This window comes from Hesperophylax consimilis, chromosome 10 (assembly GCF_061612785.1).
Source record: "Hesperophylax consimilis isolate HC1 chromosome 10, BYU_Hcon_1.0, whole genome shotgun sequence".
Lineage (NCBI taxonomy): Eukaryota > Metazoa > Arthropoda > Insecta > Trichoptera > Limnephilidae > Hesperophylax > Hesperophylax consimilis.
In genome coordinates this window covers 20,658,515-20,683,147 of record NC_142845.1, presented here as the reverse complement: position 1 = coordinate 20,683,147, position 24,633 = coordinate 20,658,515, and the positions used below count along the sequence as shown (strand labels likewise).

At 33.6% G+C, this 24,633-nt stretch overlaps 1 protein-coding gene across 1 annotated transcript in view; it reads left to right on the top strand.

Annotated features, from left to right (window-relative positions):
* Camta (Calmodulin-binding transcription activator) overlaps nucleotides 1–24,633 on the top strand; it is a 547,021-nt gene that overhangs the window by 219,883 nt on the left and 302,505 nt on the right. The window contains exon 3 of the mRNA XM_089636714.1: nucleotides 10,106–10,173. The gene's annotated coding sequence lies outside the window, so the exon portion shown is untranslated. The remainder of the gene's footprint in view (nucleotides 1–10,105; nucleotides 10,174–24,633) is intronic.

Below are 24,633 nucleotides of genomic sequence, written 5' to 3'. Positions count from 1 at the left end.
TTCCAATCTTCGTCGTTGGTTGGTTGGCAGGGCCACACGAAAAAGCTGTAAACAAGAAGAAATATTAACATTGTTGATTCTATATTGCAAAAGGCAAAGGGATTGCGAATCTCTTTTACTTGCAAGGCGCCTGTATTAATAGTACCGTAAATATCCGGGCCTTGCGGGCCGCGAGTAAAGCACCCGTTTGTGTCGAAGCCTTCCTGAATATTTGATAATGTTTTCATCCCATCTGAGACCTTTCTAAAGCCTCCCCAAGATAGGGGCGGTGGGCGAGTGTGGCGGGTGCGGCGGGCCGATCTCGGAATTCCAATAGAAACAGAAAAGTGCAAAGAGCATAATTTTGCATTTGAAGTTTCACGTGCCTATTGCTTCGGATAGAAACACTTGGCAAGACGGGTCCTTTTCGAATAGGACATGTTAAAACCTTTTTAAAATAATCAAAAAAATACTAATTTTTACCACCCATTCGAACGATTGGTTGTTTATATATTTATATACATTTACCAAATTATTTAATCAATATCATTCCTCAAAACTGCGGTTTAAGGCCGCTAAATCCATATTTTTAATGATATAATGTTTATAAGACAAGGTTTTATGTATAACATAAAGGATAACAAATAATTATATGCAGTAATTAGTCGCCTGAAATATCAATACAAATTGAAAATATCTCCCGAGTATGATATTTCAGGCGACTAATTATTGCTTATAATTATTTGTTATCCATATTTTTAAGTTCTATAAATATGGCTTATTATATATGACAAGCGATTGATCAAAAAGTTTTTAAAAACTTGGCAGTGTATGCCAAAAATCGCTCCAGTGACTACGATAGACGCACATACCTACGAATTTAAATACCCTGCATTCATTTTTGTTATTTGTTTTTGGGGTATTATGCCGTGTTTCGCTAACTCCTTCTTTAGTCAACGTTTCGGACAGCATTGCAGTATCCATCATCAGGGCAGATGCACTGCAATGACACTGCAATGCTGTCCGAAACGTTGGCTAAAGATGGAGTTAGCGAAACACCGCATAACACCCCAAAAACAAATAACAGAAATACTTTTGGCCGTGAAAATCTTAAATCATATTTGACCCTGCATTCACGTAACTTATGACAAACATTTGTGATTAGTGCATTAGTGATTTGCTTTTGAAAAGTTATATTTTTTTCTTGTCCTTATATCGGAGGTTCCATAACATCATTGACACTTGAAAAAGCAACTCAAATTAGCCCGTCTCTACTGTTTAGTGACTAAATCATTTGTCACTGAGGCATGACGTTCGCCTTCTACCAACTATTCTATCTTAACGTTACTGTATTACCTAACTTCGTCAGTCAAAGCAAAACCTCCTAGATCACAAGGCCGGGACACTCATTCAAAACAGCCTCCTAACTTGTATGGAATTTTACAAACAAAATTCGTTTTTTTCAAATTTATTCTTATTTATTAAAACATCTTAAAATGTTTTTGTCAATTTAAAAAAAATACACATTTAAGAGGTTCTCGTAAAAGTTAGGAGGCTGATTTGATTTAGTGTCCCGGCCTTGTAATCTAGGAGGTTCTTTTTTTGTTTGATATGCGAATGCGTGTTGAAAAAAAAGTTCTTCAAAATTCTGTTGATAATATTTTTTAATTTTTTTTTTCTTCATGTCGGTAATTACGTGAGTTTATATGTATATATTTTTTTTAAATTAAAATAAAATGAATTCACAAAAGTCCCAACTGCTCCCTACCGTCTGGAGCCAGTGAGACTATGTCATCCCCAATTGGGTTATGTTGTTAGGCCGAAGGCAGTGGGGTGGGGGAGGAAATGGCTGAGAGGAAGGTGGGAAAGTACTTGGCAACTTTTCAGTTCTGAATGGTGGTTTTACACTAAGGCGATACTGAGAGTAACTTCCACTCTAAAGCAAATATACTTTATATGTTATTTTAAAAACAAAAATTGTGAAATAACACAAATTAATCTAAAAAATTTACTTGCGCACGACGGTATTTGAACCCGCGACCTCCAGCTTTGTTAGTCGTCTACCTTACCCCTCGACCACGGAGGCCTGACTTTATTTCTGCAACTTTAAAATTTGAGATTTGTTTTTTGGATTTTGCAAATCATTTTTTAATACAATACTTAAAAAACAACATTCCCAACTAAACGCGACATTACCAGAAAAGTAAAAGTAACTTATAAATTAATTCTTAGTGTGGAAAGTTTTGGGTCCTAATAGGAAACTCGTAAAAGATGATAGTTTTCTTAAGCGGCTTACTTAAAATTATACCAAAAACAAGATGGTTGCTTTCGAACTTCGGGACGCTTCATTTGAATATTATTCCAGATATTATTAACAAAACATCTTTTTTGATGATTCAAATTTATGTAAAGTTTTCGGGGAAATTAGAAACATTCCGCGCATGAATATTTTTGAATTAATGCTCTTGCATAATGTAAATTTATATATATTATATAAATGGCTTTCCATTACTAAAATAGAACTGGGATTCAATCTCACCCGGGTATTACTGATTTTTAGAACTCGAACTCATATAATGTTATCCTACAAGGGGATCTTTTTTTCACATAAAAAACGTAACAATTTTAAATGTGTGCATAGTATTTATGTTATTTAAATATTGGGTATAGTATGGGTACCCCCCCCGGGAACCATTTATTGGTTAACGAACACCACTGATATAGGTCACCCCAAATAGTTCGCTACGTTTGGTAACCAATGTAACCAAGTAAAAGAATTAGTGCCCGGTTCCTGGGGTGGGGTTTGTCTAGGCCCACCTACAGCTATATTGCTGAGGCTGGTTTATGGATGAACTTTGACTTCTCCAACGTATCTTTCGACTCATCGCCTTGAGCCGCGTCAAGAGGGATATATTCATAATTCCGTCACTCCTGGACACCTTGATCCCTAGATTCCTACCCACCCCTTATATATTTTTCATTCCCAGAAATTCTTCTTCTTCGTTTCCTTGAAAAGACCCTCCACACAGCATCTCCAAAGATAATATGCCGTGTGGGGGTGAGTGAAAAAAAATCGGGTTTGTACAAAAATATATGTAATAACTGTTATTTCTTGACAGCTGATTAATTACAATTTCATCAAAATCTGATATGGGCCGAGAACATGCGTTTAACGGGGATCGTTCAAATGATGACAAACAAAATGTCGCTTATCGTCACTTGAAGTGAAATGACACTAAACTGCGCTATATAAATGCTATACTTTTATTATCATTAATGGTTACCAAATAATATGATGGAGTTTATTAAGGTGAAAAATATTTGAATTTTTGAATAAGTGTTGTCGCCTATTCCTATTTAAAAAAAATGTTTGATTATATTAAAAAATATTAATGTTAAATTTTTAAACAAGTTCTGCTGTATAATTATTGTAACGCGTGATAGCTGTTTCGCATTCTGAAGGCATTGTCAAACTGTCCATGTCAAATGCCTTCAGAAGGCGTTCCCAATAATAAATACACAGAAGAACTTGCTTACCAATGAACTTTTTATAAATTGACTCGTAATAATATTATAAAATAAACAAACTAAAAACTTACAATCAAAATAGCGTACTTTGTAACAATAATAAATTGCCTGTTCCCTTTAAAAAACATTGTATCAAAATCAATTAGGATTTTAATTTAACAACTAGTAAAAAAAATTTACTTAATTTGCACGGAAACAGCTTTTTAAACATGCCACACGGTCGCACGGGAAACTACTTGAATGCATTACACAACATAACATAAAAATCACCCTTCCTAATATACAGCGGTAGTAAAAATAGTGTTTTTGTGTGTTTATTTGAAGCATGTTTAAAGCATTACCCCAAACAATTCACGAGCCGGGTGAATATGCACATTGCACATTGCACACAGCACGACGCAACAACCGTCGTGGGTGCATAATATAAGGGGAATATGCAACTTGCAACATACCCTAGGACCAAGGTGCATTGTTGTTCACTTGCCTTCGCCGCTTTTCCTCTGTCTCACTATTTTATTTCCGAGGACTATGAAATAATAAAGCGTTTGTTTATTCAGTGGAACTAGACTTGCCATTCTAAACACTGTATCTTTAGAAATGTCATTTTGTGGACCTGGGACTGTCGTTGTTTTTGTATTTGGTATTATAAGAGATGTTTCTTTTGGACTTTTTGCATGTGTAAAGCATTTTATATTGGTCGAAAACTTTTTTGTAGAAACGTCGATAACTAACCAACTGATATCACACCGTTTCTCCGGAGGGGTGGGTAAAGAAGATGGACCGCTACTTAACTTAATAAAACATAATCTTTGCTTCATCGATATTCATGCATCGTTTCAAACATTTTATTTTTTCATTGTTTCATTTGTATGAAAAAAATGCTTGTGCATTTGATTCATTTAGTAATGCAATGTCTTCATTGCGCGCCCTAAATTTCATTTTCGCGTCATATATTGTTCTTAAACTCATTTGTTCATACATGTCAGAACAATTCAAATGTTAACATAATTGCTTAAAAAAAATGATTTATTTACATTCATTCAGTGTATTCTTTATTTTTATTTCTATATTCTCTAAAAAAAAAAAAATATTTTTTTACATTCAGTGTAATCTTTATTTTTATTTCTTTAATGATTTATATAATAACTTTTATATTTTTTTTCCATGCGTCCTTTTCCCTGACGTTGGATTATTTGTTTCAAGAAAATATAATTTTTCTTTTTCTTTCATCTTAATCTGAACCATTTACGAATAATACGGGAATTAGCGTAGTACGGTATTTGAGAAAATCACAAAAATTATAATTTGTAAAATTTAGAAGTAAAAATAAAATCTATGGGAAATAATGCCATAATTAATTATCTATGCGCAGTTTTTGTTAAAAATCACCTCAAAGGTGCTGTACAGATTTAATATGAATTCCTATCCTCTATCTAACAGATTCAGAAAAACTGGAGACTTAAAAGAATCAATTATCCATATAAATAAAAACGTAAATGTTGGTTTGATAAAAAATTTAAATCTCCGAAATTTCTTCACCGATTGCTTTCAAATTTTGACACAGCGTTGCATTTGAATATGCATGTGTTTTTATATACCTATTTTATATAGATGTCTCATGTGACCTCTTAGGATATTTTCTTTATTCATTGCCCGTAAAAGTAAAAACACGCATTTTTGAAAAACAGCGCCGCCTGATGTAAAAACATGTTTTTTTTTTAAAACAGCGCCATCTGATAAACAATCATGTTTTTTTGAAAAACAATGTCATCTGTTGGACGTAAAAGCAACAAGCGCTATTGTTTCTGTATCTTAACAGACAGACTGACCCACAGCAAGGCATGGCGGAGTACATCTAGTTTATAATATAATGTGATTCCAAGTTACAAGGGGGCCACGATCATAATATTGTGTAAATAATCTTGTACATGTTACTATATCAGATTTTTAACCTTCTCTAATTTACCACCCATTTTTTATGCACGTATTTTAGTTGTTTTAGTACGCGCTAGGCAAGATAAAATACTATTTTTATGGGACCAACTAAATTAACAATAACTATATATTATTATTCACTGCTAGTTACTATCACTACAGAATTTCATCACATTCTAACTCATATTAACCACTGTTAAAATGATTGTACCTAATATTTTAATATTACCTGCGTGGCAACTTTTCCTCATCCCTCTCCTCCCCTTTCCCGTTCCAACCCAAGTCTATTTAAGTATAGTTAAAATCACTTTTATTTATTGCTGTTTATGGTAGGCATGTTATAGGTTTATCGTTTGCAGGTTAGTTTTATGTTTCTATATATATCTGTGAACATTAATAATTGGTCTGTTTTTTGTTATTCTCTTATGTATGCTTATATTACTAAGACTGTTTATGTTCCTAAAATAAATAAATAAATAAATATATCATTGCATTATTAAATTTTGCTACTAAAACGTATATAAAACGAAAAATTCACGAAGTAATATAATAAAATAAATGTTAGTGTAAGTTATAAGCCAGTTAAATTCTATCATATTTATAATATCTATCATATTTATAATATCTATCATATTTATAAATTCTGCATATTTTTGTACATCGCCCTTGAGGTAATTTTTTGAAGTGAAACTTCTTTAGGCGCGTAATGGATTTTCGGGGACGGAGTAAAACCGAGTCAGGATCGACACGAAAATGCGGGTACCCCCACCACCGCTCACCGTTCACTGTCCCTCTCTCACCATATGCGCTTGTTGAGGTGGGGGAGCCGCTCACGAACGTTCTCTCTCTTCTCTTCTTTCCTCTCTCTCAGACACCAGCGAACTGCGCCACGCCAAGCATCAGCTGCTTGGTTAGTATACTGCGTCGTGAGTTTAATACGAGTGAAATACGTAATTGATTGTGGTTCATACGGTTTGGTACAGAATTTCAGTGTTAAAAATGAGTAGTGACGAGATAGAGGTGATGAACACATCAGTGGCACAAGAGGAAATATCCTATCAAATCCATGCTTCGTCGTTGAATTATTTAACCTCTAATTTTCAAACTAACCTAAGAGAGAAAATAGAGATGATGAAATGAAAATAGAGAGAGAGGAATACTAGAAGTTTCACTTCTGTCTTGCGTAGGCTTGACACACCCACTTTTTTTCACAAAAACGGTGCATTTGCACTGTTCATTTGAACCAAATATTATTTTTATAAAACCATCATTTAAAATAATGTTTATAGTTTAAAATCACTAGTTAATACCTAATCTTGGTTATAAGCCATTAGTAATAAATCGAAATGATAGGGTGTAGACTTATGAATAAAGTTGTAAAGCGCACTTGAGGTGATTTTCTCATAAAAACGGCGCTATAAAAATGCCACATATTATTATTATTATGAGAAATTGAGTAATGTAAGTGTTGAAACTCAGTCAAGCCATTTGGTTTTGAAATAAAACATTGAATAATTAAAAAACGCCTAAACGGTAAACAAATTATTATTGTAAGCAATAATTAGTCGCCTGAAATATCCACATAAATTGAAAATATCTCCCGAGTAAAAATAAATGCCGAAGACGGGAATTGAACTCGCACCTTTTGATGTCCGGTCAGGTGTTCTGGAACACTGAGCCACGTCGGCTTATTCCCAACCCGACAAATAATTCAAAATGTACTAGTACTTCAATCAACAATTACTGCTTATTATATTATATTTTTTTAAATATTTTCAATTTGTATGGATATTTCAGGCGACTAATTTTTGTTTATGATAATTTATTATCCTTTGGGTTATGCATAAAAAACCTTGTCTTATAAACATTAGTTTATCATTAAAAAAAATAATAAACGGAAACTCTCTAAATTCTTGTAAAATAGGGGGTCACATTGCTTGAAGGCTATTTTCAGTAATAACTATAATTATTTATATTTTGGCGTACATGCGCCGGTAGCAATTAGCGTTTAGAATGTATCGTTTCCTTTAGATTGGCGTTTGAAAAGACTACATCGATTAGGCTCTGCGTGCCCTATGACGTAGAACTTTCTGTAGAGCCTTCCAAACAGCTTTATACCGCCCTCCTATACCGCCCTGAGCTATATTCCCTATATTGTAGGTCGTATTTTGGTTAGCCTCGGCAAATAATCATTTCCGGAACAGAGTAAAAGCCTATTTCCATATTAAATGAAAAGCAAGTGATGCAAAAGTAGCTTTTTACGTGTTTGCATAAGAAGGTTTTCGCTTTGAGCTTTTTATTTTTGTGCGAGATATGTGATTAAATTTACATTTGAAATATTACAGCTGATGTTAAAATTTAGAAATAATTTTATTTGTTATCATTTTCGTCATGCAAGATATTTCAATGTCGAGTGTACGAACATTGCATTTGTTGATATAACTACCTAACGGAGCATTGTTAGTTATGTGTACAAAACTAGTGTAGGGTAAATTACAGGGAGTTTACATCTCCCGAAAATAATGACAACATTTCTTTTACCCACATTCTTGTAAGGCTGGTATCACTGTGAACCTGCGCGCGATACCTCGCGCGGAAAATAATTCATTCTATCTCCAGTGGTCTAGCCGCCGGTTTAGCCCTAAATCTTCTCTAACGTACGCGATCTGTTTTGTTCATAAAATTATTGTAACGTGAGTTTTGTTAAAATAAAAACTAAATTGAAGATATCCGATTTCTCATTTTTGCACACCGAGATTAATTACCCAACCTTGGATTCTGTGAAGCCAATAACTGATTTAAATTGGCGTTAATCACAATCCTCCAAACTAGCTTCTAAAAGTCATAATAAAAAAAGAGAATATTTGCACTAAAGTTACTTAATTAACGGTCCATTTGAATAGTTACTCTTTCTTCGCATTACTCACGCCAACTATAAAATTCCCGAATTGGGGATGGCTTCGGCACATGAAACATTAATGCAAAAGCAGCTTTTTACGTGTTTGCATAAGAAAACTTTCGCTTTGAGCTTTATATTTTTTGCGAGACACGTGATTGAATTTACATTAAAAATATTACAGTTGGCGTTAAAATTTAAAAACATAATTATTTGAGCGCCTTTCGTACGTAATAAGTTTGAATGTATTTTGTTATGTCAACTGTGAATCGGTGTACCGAGAAAATGTTTCTTTCGTCATGATGAACAAATGCAGTACCTGAATACAATTATAAATGCGTCATTTATAATTAAGTGTTATTGTGGAAAACAATCCTAGGAAAAAATACTGGACTGTAAAATTATTAATTACACGAAGAGTTGAATAAAAACAGTTTGTTACTTAGCGGCAGAAAAAAAATGAGGTGAGATATATAAAAAAGAAAATAAGTACAACCATTCAGATAAATTAATCTAGGTACCTAAATATATGTTTTTAATAATAGAAAATACAATCATTAAGATAAATAATATATATATAAATAGAATATAGAATGTGAAATCATTCAGATTAATCAAAGAAGGTACCTATAACATAACAATTTAAGATTAATTAAAAACAAGAGCTAACATAGATATTGCCAATGAAAGCGATTTTATGAAGGAGTCAATATAAAACTGATAATATTCTTAAACTATATTTTCATTCATATTTATGGAATTTAAATCATCAATTATGTATTATGATATGTGAACAAATTATTAAAACTTTATAACAATTCTTAGTTTTTTAAATAATTTTATTCTCTTATTAGCTTCTTTCGGCAAAAAACCAATCCACTCAGAGATAATAACATTATGTAAAGTGGAAAGATAGTTTTCCATCCCTAACTTTCTCGATTTGTCAAAAAAAACGCCACCAGTTAGTTAATTCAAATCCCCGACGGACGCAAGTTAGCAGAACTCCTTAAAAAATCTTGACAATTAATTAAATATCCTTAGTTTTTCTAAATTCTTGTGAGTTACTTGTAAATATTGTTGCAAACTTGCAAAATTAATCGAATGAGAGAAGAGCTAAATTGGATTCCAACAAAAAAAATTGCTGTATCATAATGTGATAATTTTTAAACATAAAATATGAATAACTATATGACAAAATACTTGTGGATGAACTTCTTTTTAGTTAAAATATACCAGATTGCCGTATATGAGAAAAACAGAGTCACAGAACTGTTTAATGTATATAATACTAAAAATGCATGATGAGATGCCTGAAAGTCCGACGATAGGAGGAAGAATGAATGTATTAAACAAATTGTTATGCCTACTGTAAAAATAAAACTTTACAAATAATGACATATTACCATGTATATATTAGTTTATACACGTGAAATGTTATTTAGCTTAATAAATATTATAGTTAACTCAATAAATGATTTAAAAACAAAAAAAATTATACGTCGCGAAATCCCACATAAGCCTCTCTATACAAACACGTACCAATCACTAACAAAAATAGTTTATAAACGGACTTAACGCCACATTGTCATTTTCTACTCCTCAAAATTGCTGATGCGGCAACCGCCCGGCTGCTGCTGAATCACGTAAATGAAATGAATTTGTATTTGCCCTCTCCGATATTTTTACTCTTTTTTTTTCTTTTTTTCCCCACTGCTATGGATGGCAACAATGATATCTTGATTTTAATTTGTTATGTTTTTGTTTCAGGAAATCGCTGCAATTCTCATAAGCTTCGACCGGCATTCAGAATGGCAGTCAAAAGAAGTGAAAATAAGGTAAGAAAAAATTTTATAATAAAAATTAAATTAAAGGTGGAAATCATTCAATATATTGTTTATAATATATATTTTAGCTCGCCGGGTTTTTGAAGCCGCGAACTATGAACGGGTACCAACTGTTTTTGAAATACCTAACTCAAAAATATGTAAAAAAAAATTGTTTTTGAAAAAACTTTTTGAGGAAGAATAACGTTAAATCACCCTCCGCGGGATGAGTTGTGTAATTTGTAAATATGTGTTCTTTTTTACTGAATGTTTCAAAGAACGTTTTTTAATAAATTCTGAACGCGTTAACAAATCTGTCTGGTCGTCACCCGACAGGCGCTTATTGTTTCAATTCACAAAGCCCTTGTCAAAATCATGCCCGGTATGCAAGCGCCATTTTGATTATACGAGTATTTTAACGTTTTAATCACCATATTTGGGTGCCGAAGAAGAGTTATCACAAAACGCGTTTAAATTGATCATTGTTTTATGTACCGAAGCCATTCCCAATTTGCGGAATTTTGAAGTTGGCGTGAGTCATGCGAAAGAAAATTAACTATTCAAATGCAGCGTTAATTAAGTAACTTTAGTGCAAATATTCTCTTGATTATTTTTTTAGAAGCTGGTTTTGTAAACATACCTAAAAATTCTTCACCAGGGAGTTATATCAACACATAAAACGTTCGTACACTCGACATTGTAATATTTTCCTAACTACTAAAATGACTAAGAGCAAAACCGGTTTGTATTTTTACTGTACTTTTGTAATTTTTTAAAGAATATTTTTTTCCATTTCTTTTATCGATTCAGTGATTCCTACGTAATTTTATTTTCTCATCATTACAGTAACTTTCCTTGCTAACAAGGTTTACTGATGCTTGAGAATTTGTTATTTTCGTCATATTTGTTTTACATTAGCTCCTCACAGGAAGCCCTGAGAAAATTGAATCCTTTCTTTTTAAGTTCTGGGAAGTCATGAGGGGTGGGTGTGTCTAGGAGTGGTGAGTGTAAATTAGTATAAATACATCATTTTCTCCCACTGCCGTGCAAGGCGATAGGTCGATGGAATCTCGTTGGAGAGGTCAAAGGGTCTCCCTCAACTATTGCCTTTCGACCCGGCCCGCCACGCAGTAAATAGGCAGATGCATCCGCCGCCAACACCTAGACAAACCTCACCCCACGAACTATGGCACCGATGTTGTCACCGAGTGATATATGGCAAAATTATGTTAATCTATGAACATCAAAAAATATCACCTGCGGAACATAAATGAGTACTCTTCTTCTTTTCTCGGTAAGCATCTACTTTCTTCCCGCAATAAAAATTTCCTTTTAGCATTCGTCAGGTATCTCTGTTTTACCCCATTTACTATCCGTATTTTACTCCCCTTACAAAGTTACCCTTGTTTACTTAATCCTTTAATTTGAATTAATTATCACAATTAAATATTGATTTCAAAGCATCCCCAGTAAACGCTTATTTTCATTCTAACTTTGCTCAACAAACCGAACTATCGAGAGATAATGTTATTGGATGAATTTGGCCAATTATTACTGGCAAGTTTATTATTTCGTCGAACCACTATCGGAATATTAATTTGCTACTAAAACAATATTTGATTGGCAGTATTTGACAAATTTGTTTATTCGAAAGTAAGTACTTACACATTTAACAATTTTATTTTGTATGTGATAATAGAATTAAATGGTTTATTTATGCAAATTGATGTTACATACACAAAAACGCGTTAAATTGAAAAGTGTCTGTTGACTCTTTTTTTCGTCTCATAAATTTATATTTGATCGCAGTTTTATTTTAATTTATTTCAAAATGCGTTGTTTCATACGTATATTATTAGGCTATGATTATTTGTAACATTTAATTGGTAATGTAACGTCGGGATCGGTATAAATTTATTTTTCCTGTGTTAGAAAGTTTAATTTAACCCTTACGGTATGCCGATGTATCGGCATGACTCTTCGGCTAGGCCACATAAAACGTCTCGCAAACTTGGTCACCGCATGGGGAACACGTGTCCCTGTTACCCGCTAATTTGACATAGTAAATTTTGGCAGTTACTTTTTTATTTAGCAAATTAAAAATAATTATAACCAATAAAATAACAAAATGAAGTAACTAATAAATAAGGATCTGAAATTTTAGCGAAATTCGCGTTAATTTTTGAGGAATTTCGCGTTTTTTTTTTAAAGTTATGTTACTTGTGTTCCCTTTTCAGTATTTCAGCAAAAAAAAAAACGGTGTGAAAAAAAACTTTCGACTTTTCTAAGGTATACAAGTATGCCAATATCATATAAGAAGACAAATTTAGAACTTACCTGTCTAAAATATTGCTTTCACTTTTTACGTACCAGAATATCGCGTGAAAAAAATGCCAATTTCGCGATAAAAATCGCTTTATCGCAAGCACAAAAATATCAAAAATTATTACATTTAATATCATTACTTTATTACACTTATGAGAAAAACAATAGTTTTATGACAATATACGGCTATGTAAAATAAAAAATGCTAATAAATTGACAATGTAAAACTGAAACAATAACTTAAATTTATTATATTGGCAGTCCGCATGTACTTTTTATATTAAAAGGGAGTCAATTAGTTCATGCGGTCTTTATTTATAACTGACAACCATTGATTCTCCAAGATTGAAAAGGAATCAATTGACCGTGTCTTAGATAATTAAGTCTATGGATCGTCTCTACGATTTCTTTCAATTCTAAGAGCTTCGTTAGTTCACCTTTATTCATTAAAAAGTCAGTTATTTTGCATAAAGAACTATATTATCCAAAAAGTTGTGCATACTGATACCTTGGAGGCAGCTCTAAGAGCAACGGCTTTCGTCTACCGAATCATATTCCGACTGTGCTCGCAAATATCGCTAACTGGCCATAGATGACGGATATAGGGTTTTATCGATCTACCGTGCTAGAAACCCTGATCCCACTTTCACGTAGTCAATCCACACCTTCCTCGGTCTGCCTCTGGGTGGCTTCTACCAGGGCACTCACTTGGTTATGATTGTTGGAGTCCTATTGAAGTTCTTACAATATTTCCACTATCCAGTGTCGAGCCCAACGCTGTCCTTTTGACCTACAGAAACTTACAATGATCTCATGCTGAATTAGGTTTTCACTGGATGTAAAACGTAAGATTTTGAAGCTTAATAAAAAAAACTTAAAAAAATAAATAATGCGATCAAGTCGGTAAACAACTAGGTATGCAAGGAGTCGGTTATCCAGGGGTATATTGGGTATTTGAATATCACCTACGTAAAATCGTGGGCGCCCTTTCTGTGGATTGCTGCACCACTAATTTAATCCCCCATGCATTATTTGGAAATGGATGGTAGGAGAAAGGAAGAGTTTTACCCCCCTAAATGTTACTACGAGAAAATTACCTTATGGTTAGTTGATTAATTATTAATTATTATTTTTTTGGTAAACTAATGTTATAAGACAAGGTTTTTTTATGCATAGCACAAAGGGTAACAATTATTTTACAAGCAATAATTATTCGCCTGAAACACTCATCCACATTGAAAAATCTCCTGATAAAAGATACATGACGCCAACGGGACTCGAACCCGTGTCCCTTCGATTTCCGGTCGACAGCTCTGACCACTGAGCTATGGCGGCTTATCTCTTACCCGCGAAATGATTCAATATATACTAGTGTTTAATTCAACAATTACTGCTTGTTACATTTTTTTTTCACCTGAAAACAACCAACTTTATTTTATATGAGAAAGGCATTGTAAGTGCTAACTCTCTCACTAGATGGCGTCGAGACAAATTGTCTACATTTTTAGGTGAAATACTTGAACTTGTCAAATATTAATTATTATTTTTTTGGTAAACTAATGTTTTAAGACAAGGTTTTTTTATGCATAGCACAAAGGTTAACAATTATTTTACAAGCAATAATTATTCGCCTGAAACACTCATCCACATTGAAAAATCTCCTGATAAAAGATACATGACTATTAAATCCGCGCTTGGTACATGTAAACCTACACACTTCAAATCAGAGAATTTGATGTCTAAAACTGGATTTCGGAAAACGAAAGTGGATTAACAGAATTGGATTTTCCGAATAATTGAAATTTACATAGTAGATTTTGCAGAAACTGGACAATTATGAATTTTTTCACGTTTCAGTGAGATATTACGGACGATGTTCATAAAGTAATCATTCCTTATGTACATGTTTCGTGTATCGCACTGGTAAAATACAACCATTCAGAATCGAAAGTAGTGTAGTTTCTTGAAATCGTGTTTAGTGTCCAGATTTAATCGGGTACTTTTCAAACAATATTTTCGCCTATATCTTTCTCTTACCAGCTCCCACCAGTCTCATTACACACCCAAAGCTGTTGTCCCACAGTGTTGGTTTCGGACAGAAGGGAGCAGTTGGTACGTTATTCTGTACGGGACGTACGGTATTCATTTAAAAAAGCATAGTTTGATAGCCAGAATCGTTTCAATTTATTTTAATATATTGTGTATACATATACGTCAGTAATTCAAACGTTACATGCCCTTTAGTCACGCAAGTGAAATACTAATTTGATATTGACGTCAAGACTAGCGTCGTTATATCAAATTACAATAATTGTATTGATGCTCAAAGATGATTAACTGATTAATAAGATCACCAGTGGATATTCAAACTCCCTGCAATTAATATTGATTAAGCGGGGAAGATTACAGTCACATATATCCATTAGTATTGATTCCAGTCTGAATTAAACAGAATATACTCACTAACTTGTAGATTGTGGACACGGTGTGAATTTATGGAGGTACCTACACTTAGTTAAATTTATGACTGGCTTAATAATTTTGTATTGATTGTTAGTTATTGACTATGTTTGAAAGCCAGACAGTTCTATTCGCAACTAGGAGCTTAATATAGCGTGCGTAGTTTATATTTATTTACGTCTGTTAATATGATAATCTTCATCTGTTTTCGGAGGTTTGTCTATCACAAGAGTTACGATTTTCCTGGGCACTGTAATTTTGTTTCCTGTTCAGGTAAAAACGGCTGTAATGATCAAGACAGCTTACAAAGAAGCTGCTCTAAGCAAAATTTTAGTTTACCATCCGTTCTGAAATCCTGAGTCGTGGTAACGAGGTGATAATAAAATACAATTCCGATGCACCCGCCCGCACCTCGCCGTGTTCTGTGGTTTTTGGCCAGAAAACGTACGCCCTATGTGCTTCAAACTACCTATTGACTTGATATAATCATTTTATGCTCCTCCGGGTGAAAAAGTTATAAAAGAGAAACGTTTTGCCAACATGGAAGAAAAAAAAAATTATCGGGAGAATTCTTAAAAGACATTGGCATTAACGATCGGCATACACTGTTTTGAACAGTAAAAACAAACTAGGTAAAACGCATCAAACGAAGATTACTTTAAAACTGACCGATAATGGAAAATGAAATTCCGATCAATTTTGGGTGCCCCCACGAAAACCCATTATATAATAGCTGAGATAAAGCTTGTAAACCATACCTTTTAAGGATTCTCCCATCAAAAATTAAAGTTTGCAAGTACATTCCTCTGTTGATTTGTTAAGTTCGGGTTCTGATAACATCTAAGTAGGGCCTTACCTAACCTAACCCAATTTTGGTAAAATAAATTGTCTTTAGAACTTATGTACTTAAGCGCAGAATTCACACACGGATTTATTCGGCGGATCTGTTCATCGAGCACGCTCCGCAAGCCGGTCAGCCCGTTTTATAGCAGAATTTACACACGAATTTGAAACACGGCAACATACACGTGGACATCTAGACATTCGGACATCATCTAATGTAAGATCTCATGATCATCGACTGCGAATGAGGTCGTGCTCGGCTAGCCAATCCTTTGCGTACATTCACACACGGATCAGCTTGTAACGGAAAGCGGACCGACGGACCAAGCCAATCTGTCCGAACAGATCCGTGTGTGAATCCTGCACATTAATTGAATATTTGATCCCTACAAAAAAATATAGTAGATGGTACGCATTTAAGCGGTATCAGACATAGTGCGTGTTCTGAAATGTTCCAACTGTCTGATATTTCCGGTCTAATAGAACCTTGAAACGGCTCTATTGTTTGTCTCACAGATACCTTGGAGGTAAGGGCAGATGCCATACTTCTTCAAGTCCAAAATAACTCAATAAAGGCCAAGTTGCGTGTCCCGTCATTATTTTTTTTTAAGGAACAAGCGTCACGCGATTCGATATTTGAAATGAATTACTGTCAAATGGAACGTTGAGATCTTTTTTCAAATAATGGTTCAAATTTGAACTTCATTATATCCCGCACCTACAGTTATGAAAGGTAACAAAACTGACTGATAAATGCTTTGATGAAAGAAGAATATATTATAAAGTCTGTTATATATGCTTGAAGCATCGTCAACTATCGAGAGGATAAATCTGGCGTAATGGAATTTGCATTGAATTTTTTTCTAGAACTTCAAGGGTCAAACGCAAATATATTCAGTTCACTGATTTTTTTTCATTTTATGCTATTCAGTTGTCTCTAAAATAAGGGAAATATTGTTTATTTAATATTTTTTAATGCAAGTGTGGAACAGAGATGGGTAGATTACTACCCATCTCTGTTCATTGCATGGTGAGGGGGTACTTCATCAGCTCTAGATCCCGTTGAAAAGGCGCAGAAAACAATTATGAAAATTATTCTCAAACTTCCTCAAACTGTAAGCAGTAACTTAATTTTCCACATAATGAGAGTATTTGATGTTCGACAGATCTATGTAAAAAATGTCCTCATGCATCTCTTTAAAAACAAACACGTACTTTACGAAAAAAAAAATAACTTAAGATTTACGCGTAATTCGAACAAAGACATATTGCAAGCTCCAGCACTTTCTTCCACCTTTGGTCAACGTAGCTTTAGATACTTTGCCACAAAAATATTCAACATGCTCCCAGAAAATATTAAACTGAGTCAAACACAGAAAGAGTTTAAAAAAAAAATTAAAATTTGGATTTATTCAAATGATCGTGCATATACTGGTCACTCACCCAAACGCCTTGTCACTGACAGTTATTGTAGTATGTATGGTGATAAAACTGCTGTATTTATATTGTGTATATGCTAGTAAAAATGTAACCTAAAATAATGAATTTCTGTAAAGGAACCTATATTAAACATTTATAAGTAAACCATAGACAAAATGCGAGAAATAATTAACAAAAATCTGCCACAACACAGATTCGCTTAGTGAGGCAGGTTATGCACAACTTAAAATATAGTATATTACGCCATATCTTTATAACACTCATACATATTTACTGTTTCTTCTATTAGAAACTTTTCTATTATTGTAACATTAGTTTTTCAACAATGTCATTGTTACAAACTTACAAATAGGTATTTTACTTACTAATGATATATTATATATTCTGTAATTTTTTTGGTGAAATAAAATAAATTTATACTACAAATATTAGCGCGCTTCCTCTAACATTCGTATTTACATATCTCTCTTTCAAAGTAACTTTGAAAGCTTACTATGGCGCTTAAAGCATTAACCACTAAGGGGTTCTAACTTTTTTGTGAGGCTTGGGGAACGTAGAGAAAAGAAAGACGAAGATTGAAGAATTTTGGAATGAAATGAAATGAACATTCGTAAAAAAATAAACGAGGATTAACTAATTCTAACAAAGGTTGACAATTCGGTCATTAAATTGAATAAATCAATATATTTATAAATATACTTAGTTACACTATTATATTGATTAAAATGGACAAATTTGCTGTGGCTCACTCTGTCTATGCAGATAGAGAAACAATAGCGCGTGTTTCTTTTACGTTCCACAGATGCCGCTGTTTTTCAAAAAAGTATGTTTGTCCGAAAAATGGTGCTGTTTTTCAAAAAAAAAGCATATTTTTACCTGTTATATATATATATATATATAATATAGGTATATAAAAGCACACGCGTATTCGAATGCAACGCTGTGTCAAAATTTCAAAGCCATCAGTGAAAAACTTTCGGGGATTTAAGATTTTGAACAAACGAACATTAAGATTTTTGTTTATATAGATTCTAAAGTGTTTTTTCCAGAAATACTTTTAAGAATTCCTTTGCCTTGATTGAATAACTAGAAAACTTACATATCCCTAATAATGCAAAATTAGTCTGATTCGATGTTGTTAACCTTTATCCAAATATTCCCGTAGTTGAAGGTGAAAAATATTTTGCTTAAATTAATAAGAAACACAAAATTACCAATTTATTTATCTCACCTGTATAAAGCAAAACTATTTCCAAAACAATAAATTTTTTATCAACAAAAATAGGGCTTGGCTATGGGAGCCTCTACATCTTCCCTTATGCAGAAAAAATCACTGTCAATTTAGACAATTATATTTTAAACTGTAATTAACCCTTTGAAAAAAAGGTATTATTATGAAAAATATATGTTGATGATGCTGTCTGTTTATGGACAGGTACTGAGCGCCAACTTAATTCCTTCCTCCTAATAATAGACTCTTTCCATAAACAAATTAACTTCACCATAGAAATTGTAATCAATTCAACCTTATACATTTTAGATCTTACGTTATCAATCATGAACAATAAAATAGAATTTAAAATCTACCATAAACCTACTTTCATTGATATAACCATTAATAATTCCTCTAGCCACCTTATCTCCAAAAAAACATTCCGCTTTCCATTCCACGATTCATGCTTACGGTTGATTACTGTCCCTTTATCAAAACCAACTACATACTAGAATTATCTACCATTAAACATATCGCAATAAATAACGGTTACCAGGTAAGTATGGTTAGTAACATCCACAATAAAAAAATATAAAAATATTGACAAAAGAATTTTTATTCTAATTTTCTCCTCATAATAATAATAATATAATAACAATAATAATAACCAACCAATAATAACCAACCTTACCAATGGCGTAGAATCTTGTACATCAATATTTTTTCTCAAACAGCATAAAAAATCTCCCATCAGTTATAAAACCAGCATTTTATGCAAATAATAGTGCATGTATTTTGTTTTTTAATAAAAGGGAACCATAAAAGATAGTTTAGGCCATTCAGATATTTAGTCACTCCAATGCAACGATTGTCCCGCGTTTTATATAAGCAAAAAAATGCGTAAAATTTATATCCTGGTCAAATATTGCCTAAGATGCCTAAATAGTAATGGCTTCTCCGAATTTGCCAACCATCTCATCAAAACAGATCTTAAATTTATTAAAAACTCAGGTGTCAGGTTACTTCCTAAGAATGAAATAGGGATCTGACTAGATAACTTGGAGGCACTAGAGTAACGGAAAGCCAAAAACGTTAATAGCGCAACAATGAAATCAACCTAAATAAAATAATAGGGTTGTTCCCTTTTGACAAAGACCACTATCTTCCCAACCCCCTTATTACTCTTACAACTCAATCAACCCAATTTTTTGCAACCCTGAGAAAACTTAATAATATATTGAAAACCCATATTACTTGCAGATTTTAGGTTTTAAATTTCAATAAAGTATTATACAGCCCTGAAATCTTACGGTTTTAGCGAATCCCGGTCGCCATTATTTATTAAAAAAAAAAAAAACAATTACACTGTCAATAACCACAAAATTTTATTTATTTTATTCCGTGGTTATAAACAGAGTAATTGTTTTCTTTTTACATGCCAAACCACAAAGTGACTGCTTTCGACAAAAATATCTAATACATTTTAATATCAGCTAAATATGTGTTCTTTTGAAAGATAATCTCTATACATTTGCAGAGTTAGAAAAATAATTCATAGGAAATTCCCTCGATAGAAAAAAATCACAAAGTATGCTCCGAAAATTAAAAAAGTCACATCTTGTTGTGTTATATGCTTGAAAAAATTTGTTTGTTTATAATGCTACAAGACATTATTTATTGACAGATTTTTGTTCTTTTTTTTAAAATAAGTCTTGATTTATTATTAAATATTTTCCCTTACGCCTTTTTACTATTTTTTTTTAATAAAAATAAACGCGTTCTCTCATTCGTATTTACATATATCCCTTTCAAGCCATCTTCTTCTTTTTGAAAGCTTACTACGGAACCTTGATACATTTTGTTCGTGGTAGTTTTACCCTCGGCACGCAACCGAGGTATTATGTCGCGGGATCTTGACATTTACTTGACTCATACGAAGTGGTCGATCAATTCACCTACCTGGGCTCCAGCCTGACAGAGAACAATGAGGATCCAACAGAAATCAGAAGGAGAATCACAGCAGCCAACAAAACATACTTCTCTTTGCTGCCAGTGTTTAAGTCACGTAGTGTCCACAGAAAAACCAAAATAACCATATATAAGACCATTGTAAGAACTGTATTGGCATATGGATGTGAGGCGCTGACACTGACGGTGATGGCTGAAATGCTGGATACTTTTGAAAGAAAGGTGCTGAGAATAATATGTGGACCCGTGAAAGAGGGCGAACAGTGGCGTATCCGGCACAATATAGAATTGTACGATATATATGAGGCCCCTAGCATCTCTGCACACATGAGAATCCTCAGGCTGAGATGGGCTGGGCATGTACAGAGAATGCCGGATACACGCGTCCCAAAAAGAATGCTGACTGGTCACCCAGGTGGAAAGAGAAAAGTGGGAAGACCCAGACTGAGGTGGGAAGATGAGGTAAGAGGGGATGTAGCACAGCTTCTCCAGGTGACAAACTGGAAGTCAGCCGCTGAGGACAGGAGGAGATGGAGGCGACTGTTGCCGGAGGCCAAAGCTCGATATGGGCTGTAAGCGCCATCGAAGAAGAAGAAGAGAAGAAGATCTTGACGTTTAAAAATATTAAACTACTTAGAGCAGGGTTTCAACAATAAAAATATTAAAATAATTGATATGAGAATTTCTTTTAAAGTCATTATTTAACGAAAGGAATTTTCGTATCTTTACCCGTGAAACCCCTACAAAAATAATGCAATCAAAACGCATTTAGCTGAATCAATTTTTGAGCAAAAACCATTCGTTTGCACAACTCTTTTATGAGGGCGATTTGTCGCTTTTTATAACCCTTTGTCCCACAAACACGTCGTTCTTTATGGCCGTGATATTTTTTCATAAAACGCAAAGGGTACAAATCGATCTTACGTGCTCCCCCAACTAGAGGCACAAAGGGTTAAGTAATGGCAGTAATGGGCCCAGCACACCCTACGGAGGAGCGATTTTTAAACTTTGGTACATCAACTTAACTGGCTGGTTTATGACGTGTTAGGTACTCGAAGAGAACATCTTATAAGACATCATTTTATAATGTTTTTTTAATGGAGATGCCTCTAATCTTGATTACATATTTCGACCCCTTTAAACTTAAAAAATTATATGAGCTGCTTTAGAGTTCATTATCGTATAATATTGCCATGCCAGATGGTAGCTTGTTATTTGAAGGGGTTAATTCATTTATTGGCATCTGTAACTTACGTTACCTTAAGTACGGAATACAAGCATTAAAGTAAGTAATTTTGAATATTGTGTATCTTTTACAATTGTGTACATTGGTACTTATTTTTTATGTGAATACCGCAACAGAGTTCCAACTGCTCCAGCCAGTGCGACAATGGCATCCCCAATCGGGGTATGTCGTAAGGCTGAAAGTAGCGTAGAGAAAAGAGACGGAGGAGTGGAAGATGGGAAATTATCTGGTTATCAAACACGGCTAAAGCCGTTTCAAGCAACGTTTCAATTTTGGATGTTGGTCTTACACCAGGGCGATTCTGAGAGTGTCTTCCACTCTGGAACCTGCCGCAAACAAACTATATATTATTTTTAACCAATAAGTTTCAATATAACACATGTCAAACAAATAAAATTTACTTATGCACGCCGGGATTTGAACCTTTGGTCTCCAGATTGCTAGTAGAGAGCCTTTGCCTTCGATCACGGAGGCCGTCATGCATGCCTTTTGCAGTTGCAGTTGGTTTGGATGTTTCCCAACTCTGCTCTGTAAAACCTTGCCTAAGCCTTGGGCTATATTACTTCTCCAAGATGGATCTCTTTAAAACCTAGGTTCATTACTCCTTTTCATACTATGACCATCCGTACATATTCGACTGGAGGATAAATGACCTTTTCTCTTATGCAGATTAATATGTCCCCATTCAAAATTGACGATTTCTACAGGAAAACGTTCAAAAATACAAGCATCATATGTGTATTTATAGTTGATTACTATAGTTTCCACTTCACTTCGACTAGTGCGTTTTAGATAACAGCATTACTAAAAGAGAAGCCTAAATTATAAGCTACTAATATAGCGACGTAAAACTTCTGTATTACCCTATAAGTGTTCTACCCCCACATGAAAAAATAAATATACCACCCGTTTTTACATGATATTTGTATAATCGAGATGACTCTTGGGCAATGATTGAAACTGTTCGATTTTTACCATTAAAAATCATTCGACACTCTTACATGCTCGACTAATTGATAGAATTCATTCATCCTAACGCATTATAATCATTCTTCGATTACGGATATTCGAACACAGTACCTACTCACACAAAATAAAAATAAAAAATTTATGAAAGGAAAATATTTCGATTATTTAATTTTTTTTCAAACTAATTACATTTTTTTAAATCTTTTCAAATGTCTAAAATAAAATTTTTCCTATTTTATAACAGTTTTTCCCTAATGACCATAAGAAGACGTAAGTAAGATAATGGGCTGTTTCTTAGTGACTTTTCGCAAAGATGTCGGAAGTATTTTTTACATAATATGCACCAATAAACACAATCCTGAGAATATTTTCAACTCTAATTGTGCGACCTACAAGGTCACTGATTTTATTTTGTTCTCGATTTCAAATTTTAATATTAAAAAACTTTCGTTGTTCGTGTCTCAGCTAATTCAAAGCATTATTCGATTATTACAGTGTTTAGACGTGGAATATTTCTTTGAATATAACCCAATCGATACCTTCAAGGTTTGCAGGTAGTAGTTAACATAAATTTCTCATCGGATTAACTTGAAAACTCGATAAAAAGCTGAGGCGGGCAGGCTAATCCTTGCACTACTCACGGAAGGTAATTTAATGTTTTAAAACATCGCGGCGTACCTCCAGTCTAGACAATGGTTAAATTAGGATAATGATTCGCGACTTTGAATGTAATTAAGTCTTTGTATTTCAGCGGGGTGGGAGCCCTAAGAAAAATCAATTAAAAAAATAAAATATGTGTATCCCTTTCAATAATATTTCTTTGTCTAACTAACCTATAATCAAATATGTCCTGTTAAGATTAGGCATATATTTGAACACATATTATATTTAATAAAATTCAATAATCTGCCATTTTTTTTACGTATTAAGGTTGTTAATTTACTAACTATCACGCCTCGTTTCACCGAAGGAGTAAGCAGAGTGGGTGGACCGCCACACAATTCTGTTTAGGCATACGCTCCCTACTTCATTAACCTCCACTTATCATATCGTTACGCTTGACATGACCCGATTCAAGTATTTGATTAACATACCCTTATTTTTTTTAACAGGATGTGATAAATATTGTGCGGTTTGCCTAGGTAAGTACATTTAAATATTGAGACTATAACCAAACATGCACTCTCATTTATAGAAATCTGCATTATTTTCCGCTTCCACACATCAATCTATTATACAAAGCGATGGTTTTTGGCTTATATCACTTGGAATTAGGGTTAAAAAGGCAGAAAAAATTGTGGTAACAAATTTCATAGGTGTTGCGCACTCAGGCAGTTGGTAGATTTCCAAGGTTTGCAGGTGTGCCGCTCTTGCACAACTAATATGTTTTGAATTACCCTAAGAAATACGACAGAAGTTCACATATGTGCTGATATTCATAACACTAGATTAGCCCTGTATAGTTAAATTCATTTTAAAAATAACGCCACGTAGCGTACGTCACAAATATGGAGATGAACTTAACAACCCAACTCTGTTTAAACTACTTGTACAAGCGTTCAAACTCGTAAGCGAAACCACGGAGAATTTGTTGTCAGAGGTGTTGTAATATGGACATAATTCAAATTTAAATATTTGGAACTCGGTTATTTTTGTGATTGAAAAAATGAACTTGCCCAGCATAGTTGAGAAGCAAAATAGACCAACAAAAGGTAAAACGCAATGCACAGTGCCCATTTCGCATTGCGTCATACTGCGTGGGCCTTTTCATAAATGTGCATGTGAACCAAACCAAAATTGTGTTGGGGTTATTTTTAAATGAATATGCCGTGTCTAGTCTAATTTAGTCTATGTTCATAACGCACCTATGGGATTTGAGATTCATTTCGAACTCTCTTTTAGGCAGTATGAGTATCATTCGGACTGGTGATTCTTTAGCACGGAATTTAAATGGCGTGCTGTTTAAAGTTTGGTGATATTATATCACAAGTTTTTCTTATGTTTAATG